Genomic DNA, 19632 nt, shown 5'->3' with positions numbered 1-19632 from the left:
ATCATGAACTTGTCCTATCTGTGTAGTTCTTTAATATATCAGCACTCACTGAAGAAATATACAGTCACAGAAAAAGGGCAATGAATGGTTATCCGGTCCCTCCTTTATTACCGGGTGATGGTGTTGTGACATGGTAATGTTAACCGGCACTCTATGCCAGACTTCCCATGACTTTTTATGCCAGACTTTTGTTACTTCCCATGGATTTCTTCCAACACTGCCTGTTTCCTGTGGCACAAAATCAAGAAGCAAATAGTTCCTGACCTCTAAGGAGTAAGAGGAACAGGCAGCATTAGTATAAATGACTCATTGTCATTAAGCTTTGGAGGAGGCCCTTGTTTTCCTGTGCTTACTGCATCCTAGCCATGGAACTGTGGCTAAAGCAGTGATTCTGTTAGCCAGATACTATTAATGGTACAACTTGAGAGAGAATAGTATCTTCTTTTTTATTTAGTCACATGATGTTCCACATACATGTGTTGAGTTCCTGGGCCATGATATCCTACTAGATACTCCAGAATAAATAGAAGAAGTAAAGTCATGGACCCTTAGTTCTCTTATTTCAAGAATTTACAGTCTGGGAGAAACTGAGAAACAGATTGCAATTCAAAACCCAGAGAAACGAACTATTGTTTTTCCATAGCCTCTTGTGGTGACACCATGCTCTGCTCTTCTTGTTATCTCATTTAGGACTCATAACTCAGTTGTGTAAGCTTTATCACCCCAGTTTACTCGCCCTGGCCACATAGGTAGTGCTTTTGAAATCCATTTCCTTGTTCCAGAGGGAATATAAGATTGATTCTAAGAACATATAAAAAAGCACTTACAACAAGTCTAATTCTTATGTTTCTTTTGGATCCAGCTTTTGGTGAAGTGCTCTTAGAATAATCTTACACTTGAAATATCCAAGGAATTCTTTCCTCACTCTGAATTCCTACACTTACATTTGCTTATGTCACTCTCTTCGTAGCATCTGTTTTACACCCATAACTAGATTGTTCTCTCTGAGGGCAAAAATCACATTTCCCATCAAAAATCCTTACTTTCTGTGCCTAGTACACAGCTAGGTGAACAGAAAGTAATTAATACATGCTTCTTTGATAGATGGAACAATGGTTGAAACAATGCAGATGCTGAAAAATACCCTAAATGGAAATTGTCAGAGTATAGAAAGTGATAAACATTGACAGAGAGGATGTGAGAAGGCATTCTTACAGTGGGTGGTAAGGAGGCTAAGCCGGGTAGAACCAAATGGAATCAAGAGAGGGTGTAATGAAAAGAACATTGACGTGGGAATCCTGGTTTCTGTTACTGTCAGTTAATAGCTGTGTGACCTATGAGAAAATAACTTTAAACACCCTGGACTTTTGTCCTTCATTTGAATATCTTCCTTTTTACTCCATCATGGAGGGAGGGGCGGGGAGTATGAGGTTCAAATGAGAACATGAGTATGAATGTCCTTTGTGAATTATGTATCACTCTACCACTTAGGATGTATGCAGCTGAAAATAATACTATACCCCTTACTGTTCTGTAACAGGCGTATTATATCACATAATAAGAAGTCCCAGGTTGGCTGACTCAGCAGTATTAAGAGCCCAAGTGCTTCCTGTCTTTCTGTTCTGCCATCCTTGGTACTTTGGCTTTTGTTCGTGGGCTTGTCTCCTTGTAGTGACAAGATGGCTATCACAGCTCTATCCTTACACATTCTTTTCAAATGCAGGACACACAGTTTCACCTCATGGGTCTCTTTATTTGAGAGAAAAGAAATTTTCCCCAGAAGGTCCCCCAGCATCCCCCAGAGTTGCTTCACATGCTTGTGCTTAAACTTCCTGGCAAAGGGAAAGTCAGTTCCATGTTTAAACTACTAGAGCCTTCACTGTCTAGGATTTGACTTTGAGAAACCTCTTAGACTTTAAAGCAATTTAAAAGCATGGCCAATAAGAGAAGATAAAATGTTTATTTTGTTAGAAATTTAACTTATATTGGAATGTGCTAATATATGTTTACTCTAAAAAAGAATGGATAGATAATATATAATTTTAGAGTGAGAAAAAATTTATTATACAGGCCATACAGTCTCTGTCACAGCTATTTAACTCTGCCATTATAGGGCAGAAGTAGCCATAGACAGTACAATACATAAACAAATGGGCCTGGCTATGTTCCAGTGAAGCCATATTTATAAAAACTGTGGTGAACCATAGATAATCCCTGGTTTAAGCTCTTGCTACTCAGAGTGTGATTGATGGACCAGCAACATCAGCATCAGCCAGGAGCTTGTTAGAAATGGAAAATCTCAGACCCCAACACAGATCTACAGTATCAGAATCTGATTTTAATAGGACCTCTGGTGATTTTGAGATCCTGCTGCAGTAGAGTATTGAATTCTTACCAACGAGTGTTCTGAGAATTCCTCCTGATGGATCTGTGGAGAGAAATGCTCTTTGAGGGATGAACTGTGGTTTGGTGGTCTCCACACCCATTCCAATACTCTTCTGACATGGAGAGACTAGAAAGCTAAAAAGCACTTTTCCTGAACTCAGGTGAGGAATGCAACTAAGTCTCCTTGATGATATTTAGATATCCCCAATACAAAGCACTTGTACAAGATTGCTTTAGTTACAAGGAGGGCATGTTCCGAGAGCAGCAGGCCCATCTGTTTTAGTGGCACGCATTTAGACAAAGGAGATAATGGTTTTGGAATTGGCAGCTATAGTGTTAACTTCCTAATTTGGCTGGTGGCTTTTATTTGGAAGCTTCCTGATCCACCCCAGAGATAGCAACTCCCTTGGCAGTCCAGTTCTGCAATGTGGTTTTAAGAATTGTTCTTGGAACCTTGGCCTGTGTTTCTTGAGCTCTCCCAGTGATTCTGTAAAGTATTTTTATCCCTTAATAAATCATTATCTTAAACTAATCAAGTTGGATTCTGTTGTCTGCAATTAAGAATCTTGACCCAACCAGATTCCCTGTGAATGATAACAGCTGCTTTAGTTATATCAGACATTCTCCTCTGCTTGGCCTTGCTAACCCATCAAGGAATTGAGATGTCTTTGCAAAGCATCCCCCTCTATAGAAGAGTATCCAGTGGCCTGTGAGAGAGCTGTCTGACCTACAGTGTGTCAGTAGTTTAATCAGGCAGACCTGTTTCTGTGGGAAAGTGAAGCTGTGACAGAATCCAGTTCAGAATCTGCCTTCCTCATAGCTGTTTACTGATTAAATGTTATTTGTCCGTTCAACAAATATTGAGTGCCCATCCATCTTGCACAAAACACTGGGCCACAAATTGGGGATACAGAAATTTGGGTGTTGCCATCATCACATAGACTTAGCATCTCACCAAGAATACAGAGTTAATAGGAAACTATAATTTGAAAATTAAACTTTGAGGGAACAGTTTGTACAGCATGCCGGGGTACTTGTTGGCAGAGTAGCCAACTCTGGCACAAAAGACTGGCTCCTAGGAGAATGTCTGGATGGTTATAGACCTGCTCATTTAAGATTTTCCCATTTTGGAGGGACTTTGGGGATGCAGTAGGTAGTGTGATGATGGTCTTATATATGATATCCCCACATAAGGGAGATTAGATAGAGGAGGGGTGAAGTAGCTGGTGAGCTTTTCTTTACTCTGAAGCAGAATTGGGTTCCCACTTTCCTGTCAGACCTGGGATAATGCGGAATTAGAAGGGTGTAGACACGCCCTGAAGGGCAGGTATGATTCTGTACTTTGCATCCCTAGACCTGAGGGCACCAGAACCTTTGCCTGACTCTTTCTGTAGGAACTCAGAGTTTGACTGTTCAAATAAGTGTGGTAGGGCCAGTTGGTGGGCCGAAACTGAATAATTTTGATTTAAATCCAGTTGGCTTCTGTAGGTGCTAAGGTGCTTAAGGCAAAAATGGTGTTTGTGAGTGACCATGCAGTTGCGTATTCAGACAGATTGTTACAAGACCTGAAATGGAATGATGGTTCTGGAGTAGAGAGAGAGGAAAAAGTTCAAAGACCTTGTGCAGAGACTTGATACTTGGTTTTGGGAGTTGTGGTTGGAATATCTCTGGCAGTTCTACTTTTGTAGAGCACATTTGGAATTTGTGTCTGCTTCAGGAAAGCTGACCTTATTTGTTGTCACTGTTGCTGTTCTGTTTTTGGGTGTTACAGTTGAGAGTTGTCCCTGGGTTATACAAGTGCAGCTAAGATATAGAAAACCAGATGTTTGCAACAGGAAATGTATTGAGGGAGTAGGAAGGATATAGGGTACTGTACTTTTGTTTCCTGGAAATTGCATACTATCCTGTAGGTCAAAGGGAGAATAGTGTGAAATAGGAATAAAATGATCGTGAAGCAAGGAAAGAAAGATGCAGCACAGATAATTAAACTACACTCCTCATGTTTAGTATCTTACCTAGCTCCTCTCTTGAAGGAATCCTGATCTTGAAACTTTATTCTCTCAATAATACTGGAATAAAGTATGGGATACGATGATGTGATTCTTCTCTGACTGCAGGCAAGCTCTGCCTGCCGTTCTCAGCCTTAAAGAATCCTTCCTGACTTTGAGCTAATTTTTTTTCTGCAGTCAGAGGAGAATCATATCATCATATCCCATATTTTATTCCAGCATTATTGAGAGGATAAAGAAATGTCTGTGAACTGCTTTAAACTTTAGAATAGGTATCCAAATAAAATGTACAAACAATAAAAATAAGGGAACATGTCATTACAAAAACAAACAGTTCAGTGGCTTCCATCAAAACAGAATGAAAGAAGTGGATTTTCCAGTTTTATCAACAGAGAATTAGACTTGAAATCAGAGACTCGAAATATTGATAGATGTCTTTTATTGTCCTTGAAGGGAAGCTTTTGTAAACAAAGCACTATTTAGAGATTTGCTTAGTTTTCAAGATGTTTATGCTTTCAGATCTGATTTTTTATTTGTAAATGTAGGAGTTTTTTTTTTTTTTTTTAAGACAGAGTCTTGCTCTGTTGCCCAGGCTGGAGTGCAGTGGTGCGATCTCGGCTCACCGCAAGCTCCGCCTCCCGGGTTCATGCCATTCTCCTGCCTCAGCCTCCCGATTAGCTGGGACTACAGGCGCCCACCACCACGCCCGGCTAATTTTTTTTGTATTTTTAGGAGAGACGGGGTTTCACCGTGGTCTCGATTTCCTGACCCTGTGATCCACCCGCCTCAGCCTCCCATAGTGCTGGGATTACAGGCGTGAGCCACCTTGCCTGGCCAAATGTAGGAGATTTTAATAGCCACTTTTTGAGGGGCTTTGTGGATAATACCTCTATACCAATTAGTTGAAAACCTTCAGATGTTTCAGATTGCATTTATACATTTAATATATTTGATTTTTTTAAGAACTTCAGTTGTCCTACTTAAAAAAAAACTTTATAAAGCTCTTCGATGAAAAAAAGTCTTGTGAAAAACTACTACAAGTAAACACGGGGGGAAGCACTTTAGGACATTGGTCTGGACAGAGATTTTATAGGTAAGACCTCAAAAGTACAGGTAACAAAAGCAAATACAGACAGATTGTATTGTATCAAACTAAAAACCTTACGCACAGCAAAGGAAACAACAGTGAAGAGACAGTCTACAAAATGGGAGAAAATATATGCAAAATATTCATTCAACAAGGGATTACTATTCAGTATATACAAAGAACTCAACAGCAAAAAGAATCCAGTATTAAAATGTGCAAATGATATGAATAAATGTTTCTTAAAAGAAGACAAATGGCCAAAAAATACATTGAACAAGGCAGGGATTAGGAGCAGCAACACCCCTCCCAAACTCCCCCACCCCACTCACATGTGTATATAACCTTTTGTTTGTTTGTTTTGAGACAGAGTCTCGCTCTGTCATCCAGACTGGAGTGCTCACTGCAACCTCCGCCTCTGGGTTTCAAGCGATTCTCCTGCCTCAGCCTCCCAAGTAGCTGGGATTACAGATGCCCGCCACTATGCCCAGCTAATTTTTGTATTTTTAGTAGAGATGGGGTTTCACCATGTTGGCCAGGCTGGTCTAAAACTCCTGACCTTAGGCAGTCCACCCGCCTCGGCCTCCCAAAGGGCTGGGATTACAGCCATATTATGCCCAACCAGATTTATCATATATTGTATACATGTAGCAAAATGTCACTGTACTTCATAAATACTTAAAATTATTATGTGTCAATTAAAATTAATAATAAAAACATTTATAGCCAGGCCTGGTGGTATGGGCCTGTAGTCCCAGCTACCGGGGAGGCTGAGGCAGGAGGATCACGTGAGCCCAGGAGTTTAAGACCAGCCAGGGCAACATAGCAAGACCTCATCTTAAAAAACAAAAAAACAGGCCGGGCGCGGTGGCTCACGCTTGTAATCCCAGCACTTTGGGAGGCTGAGGAGGGCGAATCACGAGGTCAGGAGATCGAGACCATGGTGAAACCCCGTCTCTACTAAAAATACAAAAAAAAAATATTAGCCGGGCGTGGTGGTGGGTGCCTGTAGTCCCAGCTACTCGGAGAGGCTCAGGCAGGAGAATGGCGTGAACCTGAGAGGCGGAGCTTGCAGTGAGCCGAGATTGCGCCACTGCACTCCAACCTGGGCGACAGAGCGAGACTCCGTCTCAAAAAAAAAAAAACAAAACACGGCATTTTCAAAGAAAAAAAACTCTTTTTTAACAAACTCCTGTAAATCTCATATATTACACTTAGAAATAAGATGTTTTAGAGTCTTTAAATATTCCCATGCTATCTATAAGCTTCTTAAGATTTTTAACTTAAGAGTCAGAAATAAATTATTCAACTATATTTTTAAAATTTGAGGCCACAGGACTGCCAGCCATAATAGGTAACATTCTTGTAAGCATTACAAAATCTTAGATTATGTCTGGTCTCCTTAACACAAAAATACTTATGTGATACTAAACATTACACTATTTAAGACTAAAATATTATAAATTATAAAATACTTATTGATTCCCTTAAACATATTTATATTTAATTCTAAATGTTTCTAGGATTGAAAGATGCTTACCTGCTGAAGAAACTGAGCCTTCCTATTAAATGAGGCCATGACTCTTAGGTGACCTGATAGGGCACGCTGACCCTGTTCACCTTTGCTTCATCAAAACTCCATAACATCACAAGGCTGGGGGTCATGGAGTTCACACAGCATGAATCAACATAGCAAATTTAGTGCATCAACATGAAGGTTACTTCATTCATGAAATCTTTGTGATTCCTTCTAGCAGGTTCACTCATGCTGTATGTTTCCATTGCAGTCTATTTCTAGCACTGTAGTATTGTTCATGCTTTATTGATGTTGCTTGTTTAATTATCTGTCTTTTGTGCTAGACTTCATACTCGGTGTAGTCTTCCTTCCTTCCTTCCTTCCTTCCTTCCTTCCTCTCTCTCTCCTTTGTTTCTTTTTCTTTCTCTCTCTCTCTTTCTTTTTTCTCTCTTTCTCTCTCCTTTTTTCCTTTTTCTTTTTCTTTTTCTTTCTTTTCTTCCCAGGCTAGAGTGCAGTGGTGTGGTCATAGCTCACCGTAACCTCAAACTCCTGGGCTCAAGCAATCTTCCTTCCTCAGCCCCCTGAGTAGCTGGAACTACCGGTGCATGCCAACATGCCTGGCTAATTTATTATTATTTATTAGAGACAGGGTCTTGCTATGTTGCCAAGGGTCTCCTAGCTTCCAGCCCCTCCTCCCTCAGCTTCCCAAAGTGCTGGGATTACAGGTGCAGGCCGTTGTACCTGTTCCCCGTTTTTTCTTTTTTCTTTTTTTGAGATGGAGTTTCACTGTTGTCGCCCAGGCTGGAGTGCATGATCTTGGCTCACTGCAACCTCTGCCTCCTGGGTTCAAATGATTCTCCTGCCTCAGCCTCCCAGGTAGCTGGGATTATAGGCATGCACCACCATGCCTGGCTAATTTTGTATTTTTAGTAGAGACGGGGTTTCACCATGTTGGCCAGGCTGGTCTCTAACTCCTCACCTCAGGTGATCCACCTGCCTTGGCCTCCCAAAGTGCTGAGATTACAGGTGCGAGCCACCACCCCTGGTCCCGTTTTTTCTTGCTCATTGTCGAATCTCCAGTGCTCAACACGTATCTCAAGTGCTTAATAGAGTGCTACAATTATTGACCTAACTATTAGAACAGCTACAGAAATGCAACCGCAATGTGCCCTTTTAGGTTGTCAGAAATAGACATACTCTCCAAATGCCTCAGTTAAGTGAGGAAAACATGACATTGTCACAGCAATTGCCCAGCCAAGGCTGTACAAAGCTGGAAACTTGGGTCACAGTGCACAGGCAGGCATCACTCGTGGCAGGTGGAACAACAGTGGAAATGCAGAGTGGCTCAAGGAGCCTGGTCACACGCCAATGGCTCAGCCCGCCACCCTCTTCCACTGCGGAGGACCTGCCTATCTCATCTCTTCTCAGCCTCCTAGCTTACTGCTTTTATTTTGTGTTTTTCGTGTCTTATGCAAAACTTACCTGTCGGTTGACTCTGTATTCAGCCTTCCTAAGAGAGGACCTGATTGGTTTTGTCTAGTGACAACTTCATGTAGTATACCCCTTTGAGCAGAGCTGCCAGGTCACATCATCAGCTTCTGGCTATTTTGAAAATGTCTACCTTACCTTTGCATTAGTTGCTGATTTTTAATTCTCTTAGCTGTGCTCGGAGTAGTGAAGTCACGTGCTATAAAAGCATGGCAATCCATGGTTAAGTACCATCTGCAGCACCTTTTCCAAAGGTCCTGTGTATGTAGTAGGAACTGTTACTATCTACATTTTACAGGAGAGAAAAGGCTGAGGTTGAGTGATTTGCCCCAACAAGTTGTGTCCAGCCTAATATGCTCAAGATAAGATTTGAATCCAGGACATCTTTCGTCCCTGACACTCCTAATGTTATGGCTCCTTGAAAGATGTCCACCAAAATGTTTTCAGTGGTTATCTTTATGTTAGTTCATAGGTTATCAAGTTCTCTGCATTGAGCGTATGTTTCTTTTGTTACTAGAAAAAGTTTTTATATAAACATGAAAGGATTGAGATTATTCAGTAGTTTATCATGGCATTGTCAGTCCTAGGTCTCATTAAATTCCACCTGTTCTAAAGCTTTGTTCAGCCGAGCTTAAAAATTTTAGCATATTGGCTGAATTTCAGAAACAGATAAATCTGAAGCATTTGACACATTAGCAATCACATTTAAGGAGAGGGCTAAAATATTCCCTTTTGCAAATTAGCTTCCTTTTTTAGCTGCTTGTGGTCAAAATCCTATTAGAGTGACCCCTTACAGGGTTAGGGGAACAGGCTTGCTCCCATGGCCTGCCATGGGCTTTAGTAACAGTGCCTCTTTAGACTAGGGCAGCAGAAGCTGTGTGAGCCAGCCATGTGATAGTCTTTCTGTAATAAAAAAGAAAAGCACCTCTTTGTATGATCTCAGAGCTATTCTTTCTTGCTAATTCAGTGGGAAAGGTAAAACTCTTGTCTGACGGGAAAAAAGGGAAGCTGTGTCTGAAACTGTTCTGTCTTCTCTTCGTCTTACATTCCCATTTCCTTTACCTTTTCTCACCTCAGCCATCCCAAGAGTATTATCACAAGAACAGAGAACATCCAAAAACAGAAACAGGAGGAGAAAATTATGTGCGTAAAGTATAGCCATTCCTTGGTATCCATTCCTTGGTATTGGTTTCAGGACCCTTGGTGGATATAAAAATCTGCACATGCTCAAGCCCCTTATATAAAGTGGCAGAGTATTTGCATATGACCTACACATATCCTCACATATACTTTAGATCATTTGTAGATTACTTATGCTACCTCATGCAATGTAAACACTATGTAAATACAGTTGACCCTTAAACAACAGGGGATTGAACTGCATGGGTTCATTTATATGTGGATTTTTTTCCAGTAAAAGTTACACCATTATACTGAGTGTGCCTGCCTTTCCTGCTTCCTCTTTTACCTCCTTCACTTCTGCCTCTGAGGTGGCCCCTGAGACAGCAAGACCAGCCCCTCCTCTTCCTCCTCCTCTTCCTTAGCCTACTCAATGTGAAGATGACGAGGAAAAAACCTTTACCAGGCTCCGCTTCCACCTAATGAATAGTACATATTTTTTCTTCCTTATGGTTTTCTTAATAACATTTTCTTTTTCTAGCTTTAATATAAGAATATAGTAAACAATACACACAACATACAGAATATATGTTAATCAACTATTATTGGTAAGGCTTCTGGTCAGTAGTAGATTATTAGTAGTTAAGTTTTGGGGGAGTCAAAAATTACATACCCACCGGGCATGGTGGCTAGAGGCTAGGAGTTTGAGAACAGCCTGGGCAACATAGTGAGACCCTATCACTACAAAACACAAAAAATTTAAAAAAAAAAATTAGTTGGGTGTGTTGACACATACCTGTAGCCCCAGCTACTTGGGAGGCTGAGGAGGGAGGATTGCTTGAATCCAGCATCAAGGCTGCAGTGAGCCATGATTGTGCCAGTGCATTCCAGCCTGGCTGACAGATCAAGACCCTGTCTGTTAACAAAAAAAAAGTATACACAGATGTTTGACTGCGTGGGAGTTGGCACCCTACCAACTTGTTCAAGGATCAACATTATTCAAGGATCAACTGTAGTTATACTGTATTGTTTAGGAAATACAAGGGAACAAAGTCGGTACGTGTTCAGTACAGATAAAATTTTAAAAAAAAATTCTCGATCTGCAGTTGGTTGAATCCACAGATGTGTAGTGCACAAATACGGAGGGCCGACTGTATTTGTAGTCAGCCTGATAGTTTGTGACACAGCCATTGCTTTTTTAAAAAGTGTGGTTAGTTCTCTGTGACTTCTTCACTTCTATCCTGATAGTACTTCTGTGCTACTCCTCTGGCTCATGCCACCTGTTGTTTTGCCATAGAAACAGTCCATCTTCAGGTTGGTGATGTCTGCTTAGATTTCCCTGTATCTTTGCTGCCCTCCCTCAAGTTTTTGTACAAGTTACGTATGTACAGTGTTATACATAAAATAAAAATTCCACAGCATGTTTTACTTAATTAACCTTCATTAAAGAAAGTTGTAAAAGAAAAAAAGAAAAATCCAGCAGGTCATGGACAACTTAAAAAGAAAGTGGAAAAAAAAAAAAAGGAAGTTTGAAAGTCTAAATATCTTAATGTAGAATAATTGAGGTTGCCTTCCTAATGGCACCGCAAGAGTTCAGAGCTGCTCAATTATCTCTAGCCTCGTTAATCTATCCGCAGTCTATCAAGAAGTTATTTTAGGCCAGGCGCGGTGGCTCACCCTTATTATCTCAGCACTTTGGGAGCCCAAGGTGGGTGGATCACTTAAAGTCAGGAGTTCGAGACTAGCCTGGCCAATATGGTGAAACCCCGTCTCTACCAAAAATACAAAAGTTAGCTGGGTGTGGTGGCATGTGCCTGTAGTCCCAGCTACTCAGGAGGCTGAGGCAGGAGAATTGCTTGAACCTGGGAAGCAGAGGTTGCAGTGAGCCAAGATCGTGTCATTGTACTCCAGCCTGGGCGTCACAGTGAGACTCCATCTCAAAAAAAAAAAAAAAAAAAAAAACCCAAAAAAAGTTATTTTAACTCTTCTTGATTCCATTTGTATTTTCTTTTCTTTTTCTTTTTTTTTTCTTTTTGGAGACAGAGTCTTGCTCTATTGCTTAGGCTGGAGTGCAGTGGTGTGATCTCAGCTCACTGCCACCTCCACATCCCTGGCTCAAGTGATCCTCCCACCTTGGCCTCCTGAGTAGCTGGGACTACAGGTAAGCATGCACCACCACCCCCAGCTAATTTTTGTATTTTTTGTAGAGCCGGGGTTCCACCATGTTGCCCAGGCTGGTCTCGAACTCCTGAATTCAAGCGATCTGCCCACCTTGGCCTCCAAAAGTGCTAGGATTATAGGCATGAGCCACCACGCCCAGCACCATTTGTATTTTCTAATAAGAATGTGGAAAATGCCATAGTGAACTTTATTTTAAAAATATGTATCTTCTACATTTATGCAGCCAACAGACACATGAAAAAATGCTCATCATCACTGGCCATCAGAGAAATGCAAATCAAAACCACAATGAGATACCATCTCACACCAGTTAGAATGGTGATCATTAAAAAGTCAGGAAACAACAGGTGCTGGAGAGGATGTGGAGAAATAGGAACACTTTTATGCTGTTGGTGGGACTGTAAACTAGTTCAACCATTGTGGAAGACAGCATGGCAATTCCTCAAGGATCTAGAACTAGAAATACCATTTGATCCAGCCATCCCATTACTGGGTATGTACCCAAAGGATTATAAATCATGCTGCTATAAAGACACATGCACATGTATGTTTATTGCAGCACTATTCACAATAGCAAAGACTTGGAACCAACCCAAATGTCCATCAATGATAGACTGGATTAAGAAACGTGGCACATAGACACCATGGAATACTATACAGCCATAAAAAAGGATGAGTTCATGTCCTTTGTAGGGACATGGATGAAGCTGGAAACCATCATTCTGAGCAAACTGTCAGAAGGACAGAAAACCAAACACCACATGTTCTCACTCATAGATGGGAATTGAACAATGAGAACACTTGGACACAGGGTGGGGAACATCACACACCGGGGCCTGTCATGGGGTGGGGTGGGGGGAGGGATAGCATTAGGAGATACACGTAATGTAAATGATGAGTTAATGGGTGCAGCACACCAACATGGCACACGTATGCATATGTAACAAACCTGCAAGTTGTGCACATGTACTCTAGAACTTAAAGTATAATAAAAAAAAATTTTTTTTTAAATGTATCTTCTTATCCTAATTCCTGTACCATGTATTCCCTGTCCCTGCAAAAGAATGGTTGTTCTTGGCTGGGCACGGTGGTTCACGTCTGTAATCTCAGCACTTTGGGAGGCCAAGGCAGGCGGATCACCTGAGGTCAGGAGTTCGAGACCATCCTGGCCAACATGGTGAAACCCTGTCTCTACTAAAAATACAAAAATTAGCCAGGCGTGGTGGCAGGCGCCTGTAATCCCAGCTACTTGGGAGGCTGAGGCAGGAGAATCGCCTGAACCCAGGAGGTGGAAGTTGGAGTGAGCTGAGATCAAGCCATTGTACCTCAGCCTGGGGGATAAGAGCGAGACTTCATCTCAAAAAAAAAAAAAAAAAAATGGTTGTTCTCTTTTATATATATATATATTTGTATATATGTGTGTATATCTATGTATATATGTATTTTTATGTATATCTCTCTATATATATACACACACATAGCAACCAGAAGGCTCCATATGGTATCTCAGAACAGTATCTAACAGGAAAGCAAAATTTCATGTTTCATGTTATACAAGAGTAGAACACTTAAAAAATCTGTGACTACTTGGGAGTAATTTAAGATAATCATTGTTACCCGTTTTTTAGTTCATAAATGTTTGGCTCTGGAGTGGGGAAAAAAAGTGAAGGCACAGTATGACTGTTTTGTATTTTCATCTGTACCTTTTACTCAGCCTGAGCAGTTGTGAATAGAAAGTGGAGTGTAGGCTATCCTAGGATTTATCAGAGAAATAACATGCATTTTTAAAACCCAGAACTTTAATCACAAAATATATATCATTTAGTAGCAAAACTTTATGAATAATATATTAAGGATACTTTTGATCATTTCAACATAAGTAAAGCAGTTTGGGGAATTATGAGGAAGTAATATGGTCAGGGGTCTGCAGCTCATAAACTTGTCAGGAAGGGGACAGGCGGTTGACAGTAAGTACACCTCTGACAAGGTGGGTATAGCTGTAGTCCCAGCTACTTGGGAGGCTGAGGAGGGAGGATTGCTTGAGCCCAGCATCAAGGCTGCAGTGAGCCATGATTGCACCAGTGCATTCCAGCCTGGGTTACAGATCAAGACCCTGTCTGTTAACAAAAAAAAAGTATACACAGATGCTTGAATTAGGATAATATACAATCTTCTTTGTACTTTCCGTTTTTTCATTCTACTAGGAACATGTATTATTTTTATAATCGGAAAAAAATGGTAAGCTATAGTGGGCACTAGCTTAATCAAGTGATCAAACTTGGCTACACTAATACACTAATGGTAGTTAAGTCCCAATATGTATCCATACATCAAAACATCATGCTGTACACCATAAATGTATACAATTTTTATTTGTCAGTTAGACCTAAATAAAGATGGGGATGAGGGGAAGACCCAGTGTGATTAGATCCTCTGATGTTTCAAGAGAAACTTGAAAGCTGGATTCTTGGCCGGGCTTGGTGGCTCACTGTGGGCAGAAGATTACCCAGGTGCCGAGGCAAGAGACTGAAGGCACAAACTGTTTCAGTATAATAAAGAAAATAGTTAGAATAAGAATTGTTATCATACAAATTAGATATAGAGATGATCGTGGACATTATCAATCAGCATAAGCATTATTAATCATTAGCTTTTAATATTACTGTTTGTTGTATTACTAATATAACCAAGGAATAACTGGTGGATATAGGGTCAGGCGCTGAAGGGACATTGTGAGAAGTGACCAAGAAGGCAAGAGGTGAGCCCTCTGTCACGCCCGCATAAGGACTGCTTGAGGGCTCCTTGGTCAAGCAGTTACGCCAGTGCCTGGGAAGACACCCGTTACTTAGCAGACCGCGAAAGGGAGTCTCCCTTTCCTTGGAGGAGTCAGGGAACACTCTGCTTCACCAGCTTCTTGTGGGAGGTTGGATATTATCCAGGCCTGCCTGCAGTCATCTGGAGGCTTAAACCCCTCCCTGTGGTGCTGTGCTTCAGTGGTCATGCTCCTCGTCTACTTTCATGTTCCTCCCATACTCCTGGTTCCTCTTTGAAGTTCTTAGAAGATAGCAGTAAAAGAAATAGTTAAAGTCTTAAAGTCCTTGATCTTTCTCTCTCTTTTTTTTGAGACGGAGTCTCGACCTTATTGCTAGGCTGGAGTGCAGTGGCGCGATTTCGGCTCACTGCAACCTCCACCTCCCAGGTTCGAGCGATTTTCCTGCCTCAGCCTCCCAAGTAGCTGGGAATACAGGCACGTGCCACCATACAAAAAAAAAATAATTTTTTGTATTTTTAGTAGAGACAAGGTTTCACCATGTTGGCCAGGATGGTCTCGATCTCTTGACCTCGTGATCCACCTGCCTCGGCCTCCCAAAGTGCTGGGATTACAGGTGAGCCACGGTGCCGGCCTGTCTTTGATTTTTCTGATAAGTGCATAGAAGAAAACGCTGACGTATGCTGTCTTCCTTCTCTGCTTTGGCTACCTGTAAGGGAAGGGCCCCCTGTCCTATGATCATGTGACTTGCTTGACCTTATCAATCACTTGGATGACTCACCCTCCTTACCCTGCCCCCTTGTCTTGTGTACAATAAATATCAGTGCACCCAGCCATTCAGTGCCACTACCGGTCTCCGCATCTTGGTGGTAGTAGTCCCCTGGGCCCAGCTGTTTTCTCTTTATCTCTTTGTCGTGTGTCTTTATTTCTTACGCTCTCTCGTCTCCACACACAGGGAGAACACCCATCAAGCCCTGTAGGGCTGGACCCTACATTTCACGCCTGTAATCCGAGCACTTTGGGAGGCCACAGCAGGTGGATCACCTGAGGTTAGGAGTTCAAAACCAGCCTGAACAACATGGTGAAACCCTGTCTCTACTAAAAATATGAAAATTAGCTGGGCGTGGTGGCGGGTGCCTATAATCCCAGTTAGTCAGGAGGCTGAGGCAGGAGAATTGCTTGAACCTAGGAGGCAGAGGTTGCAGTGAGCTGAGATCACGCTGCTGCACTCCAGCCTGGGCGGCAGAGCAAGACTTTGTATCCAAAAAAAAAAAAAAAAGCTGGATTATCATGTAAGATCTTCTGATTTTTCAGGCCGGGCGCGGTGGCTCACGCTTGTAATCCCAGCACTTTGGGAGGCCGAGGCGGGCGGATCACAAGGTCAGGAGATCGAGACCACGGTGAAACCCCGTCTCTACTAAAAAAAAATACAAAAAAAAATTAGCCGGGCGTGGTGGCGGGCGCCTGTAGTCCCAGCTACTCGGAGAGGCTGAAGCAGGAGAATGGCGTGAACCCGGGAGGCGGAGCTTGCAGTGAGCCAAGATCGTGCCACTGCACTCCAGCCTGGGTGACAGAGCCAGACTCCGTCTCAAAAAAAAAAAAAAAAAAAAAAAAAGATCTTCTGATTTTTCAATGTGGGCAACCAGTTTAAAAAATCGGTTTTTAAAAATGTTAGAGTAATATCTACATATGGATTAAAAAGACAACAACAGTAGTAGGACTGAAAGGCTCATAGTGAAAAACAACCAAAGTATGTGTTAATTAAATGAATGAGCTGTGTTCCGAATTTTAACTTTATTTTAAACTGTAAATTGATAAACTCCAACCTCTTAGAAGATAGTTTTTCTTTTTTTGTCTCTGAAAGCAAATAAAGGTTTTTAACCTTGGGAATATTTTACTGTTAAATAAAAATGTTAAAATTAGAAAGTGTATCTAGATGTAAATTGCTGTAAGTCAGGAGAGACCATGAGTTGCTCCCGTTTGTTTAAAAGCAGGCTTTATTTAGATGGCATTCTCGAACTTCCATTATTTAATTTTTAAAGGATTTTAAATCACATGAATATGAATTCCTAATAACAATGTACATGTATGGCCTATGGCCTATGGCTTTATCTTTAAAATCAGAACTAAAATAGGCAAATAATTTTTCTGTATGTTTGACATTATAGAGTTGGGGAGAAAATAAGCATAAATACTTATTATATACCAGCTATATTCAAGTTCCTGAGCTGGAAGCTACAAGGGACGGTGATGTGATAGATGCCACTTTCCCTAAGACAGATTATGTGTTTGTCAACATTGCCATATCTGTCAGCACTACCGTGTCTTTATTTTTACTTGGTAAGAAGACAGATATTTTTAGCTCCTTTGGTCACAGCACTACAATATATAAGAATCATTGTGTCTTAGTACATTATATGTGAGGATCTTATTCTGATAATTTATTCTTTTTAAAGGATTTAGTGGGAAATGTGGCTCCGTAGTAAAAATTTCAGGAAAGCCTTTGTTCACCTAACATGAACATATATTTTTGTGTGAGGAAGCATCTTTATTCCGCCCTCCTAGGAAAACTCATACACAAAAATACAGCAAAAGAAGTTAAAAGCTTATCCTTAGAAAAATAATTTTGTCTGGGTGCAGTGGCTCACGCCTATAATCCCAGCACTTTGAGAAGCCCAGGTGGGAGGGTCACTTGAGCCCAGGAGTTTGAGACCAGCCTAGGCAACAAAGGGAGACCTTGTCTCTACAAGAAGTTTTTAAAAATGAACCGGACATGGTGGCTTGCACCTATAGTTCCATCTACTCAGGAGGCTGAGGAGGGAGGATTACTTAAGCAGTTTGAGGCTGCAGCAAGCTATGGGCAACAGATCAAGACCCTGTCTCTTTAAAAAAAGAAAAAAGAAAAAAAATTGATTATATAAAGTGATCAGAGAAAGCATATCATGTTTTAATGTAGAAGGTGGTGTGAGGCAGTTTTACATTAGAAGACAGAATGAATCCCATAGATCTCTGGCATTACCTTTCAAGCCCTTAAGTAAATCGGTATTGAATCTCCTGTTTCTGGCAGCTGAAAACTCAGAAAGGGCCTTCCCTCTCAGTTACAGTTCGGGGATGAAGGCAAACCTTGACATAGACATAGCTTCCAGTGAAGGGCCTGGCTGAGATGCAATTGTGATGATTCCTGTGCTCAGCTTTTGCTCTGTGCTCACGTGGCCGAGTGTAATTCAACACTGGCTCCAGAGCCATATTCCTAGTAGAACTGCCTCTCTCTCTTTTCAGAGAAACATCTCTGCTCTGAGGCTGTTAGTAAATGGTAAATGGCTGCCCCTGGGTTATTTCTATGATTACTTCTAGAGTCATCCTTAATATGATTGACTTTTTAGTGACTGTCATTCTGGTGTTTGCAAAAATTCATAGTAGATACTATTGACTATATGAAAAGTGGTATTCATAATGTTATTACATATTTGTGTTAGTGACCATTTTAGTTTTAAATATATAGGTGCTTTTGACTAAGACCATTAGAGTGATTTGTAAAGTTTTAACCCTAAAAATGGAGACATGCTGGGTGCAGTGGCTTATGCTTGTAATCCCAATACTTTGGGAGGCCAAGGCAGGAGGATCACTTGAGGCCAGGAAGTCAAGATTACAGTGAGCTATGATCATGTCACTGCACTCTGTCCTGGGCAACCAAGTGAGACCCTATCTCAGAAACAACAACAATAACAAAAAACTATATAAACAAGGCTCTTATTCTGAAGGCTTTTTTTTTTTTTCGGAAGCGTAGTGTCGCTCTGTCGCCCATGCTGGAGTGCAGTGGTATAATCTCAGCTCACTGCAACCTCTGCCTCCTGAGTTGAAGCCATTCTTCTGCCTCACAGTCTCCTGAGTAGCTGGGATTAGAGGTGTGTGCCACCATGCCAGGCTAATTTTGTATTTTTAGTAGAGATGGGGTTTCCCATGTTGGCCAGGCTGGTCTCAAACTCCTGACCTCAGGTGATCCGTGCACCTCGACCTCCCAAAATACTGGGATTACAGGTGTGAACCACCATGCCCAGCCCACTCTGAAGGCTTTTAAGTGCTCCTTGTAAGCACTTAGTGATGCTATTAGTGTATTAGTGTAGCCAAGTTTGATCACTTGAGTAAGCTAGTGCCCACTATAGCTTACCATTTTTTTCTGTTCATAAAAATAATACGTGTTCCTAGTAGAATGAAAAGACAGAAAGTGCAAAGAAGATTATATATTACCCTAATTCCATGGCTAATTATTTTTTCCGAACTTTTCAATCATGAAAATTTTCAAGCATACAAGAAAGATTCAAAAATAATACAGTAAACACTATACCTTCTTCACCTTCTTTTAAATATAATATCTTTTGACCTTTTGCATACTCGCTTTTCTATATTGTTACTTTTTTGGCTATTCCGTTTGAATGTAGAGTTGTAGATAGTGTGACACATCACTCTTAAATTCTATTCTTTAGCATGTATTTCTTTTCCTTTTCTCTTTTTTCTCTTCTCTTCTCTGTTTCTTGTTTCTTTTCTTTTCTTTTTTTTTTTTTTTTTTTTTGAGACAGGATCTCCCTGTGTTACCCAGGCTGGAGTACAGTGGCGTAATCTCTGCTTACTGTCACCTCTACCTCCCAGGCTCAAGCAGTCCTCCCACGTTAGCCTCCTGAGTAGCTGGGACTACAGGCACAAGCCACCACACCCAGCTAATTTTTGTATTTTTTGTAGAGACGGAGTTTCACCATGTTGCCCAGGCTGGTCTTGAAATTCTGGGTTCAAGAGATCCACATGCCTTGGCCTCCCAAAGTGCTGGGATTATGGGCCACTGTGCCCAGCCTGTCTTTCTTTGTGCCCGCCCACCCCTCCTCCCTCTCTTTCGTTCTTTCCATTTTAAAATTTACATGTGCACATGGGTATATTGCATGTTGCTGAGGTTTTGGCTTCTAATGACCCTGTCACCCAAATAGCAAACATAATACCTGATGGGTCGTTTTTCAACCTCCCCCCACCCCACTTTTAGAATCCCCAGTGTTTATTGTTCCCATCTTTGTGTACATGTGTACCCAGTGTT

The 19632-nt window shown here is 41.3% G+C and overlaps 1 protein-coding gene across 1 annotated transcript in view; it reads left to right on the top strand.

The window, feature by feature from the left end:
- The window catches only part of NUDT3 (nudix hydrolase 3), a 116968-nt gene that overhangs the window by 52210 nt on the left and 45126 nt on the right, over nucleotides 1-19632 (top strand). The gene's annotated exons all lie outside the window — the stretch shown is intronic.

Source organism: Nomascus leucogenys, chromosome 22a, assembly GCF_006542625.1.
Source record: "Nomascus leucogenys isolate Asia chromosome 22a, Asia_NLE_v1, whole genome shotgun sequence".
Classification (NCBI taxonomy): domain Eukaryota; kingdom Metazoa; phylum Chordata; class Mammalia; order Primates; family Hylobatidae; genus Nomascus; species Nomascus leucogenys.
Note: the sequence above shows the minus strand (reverse complement) of the source record. Positions and strands in the feature narration are given on the sequence as shown.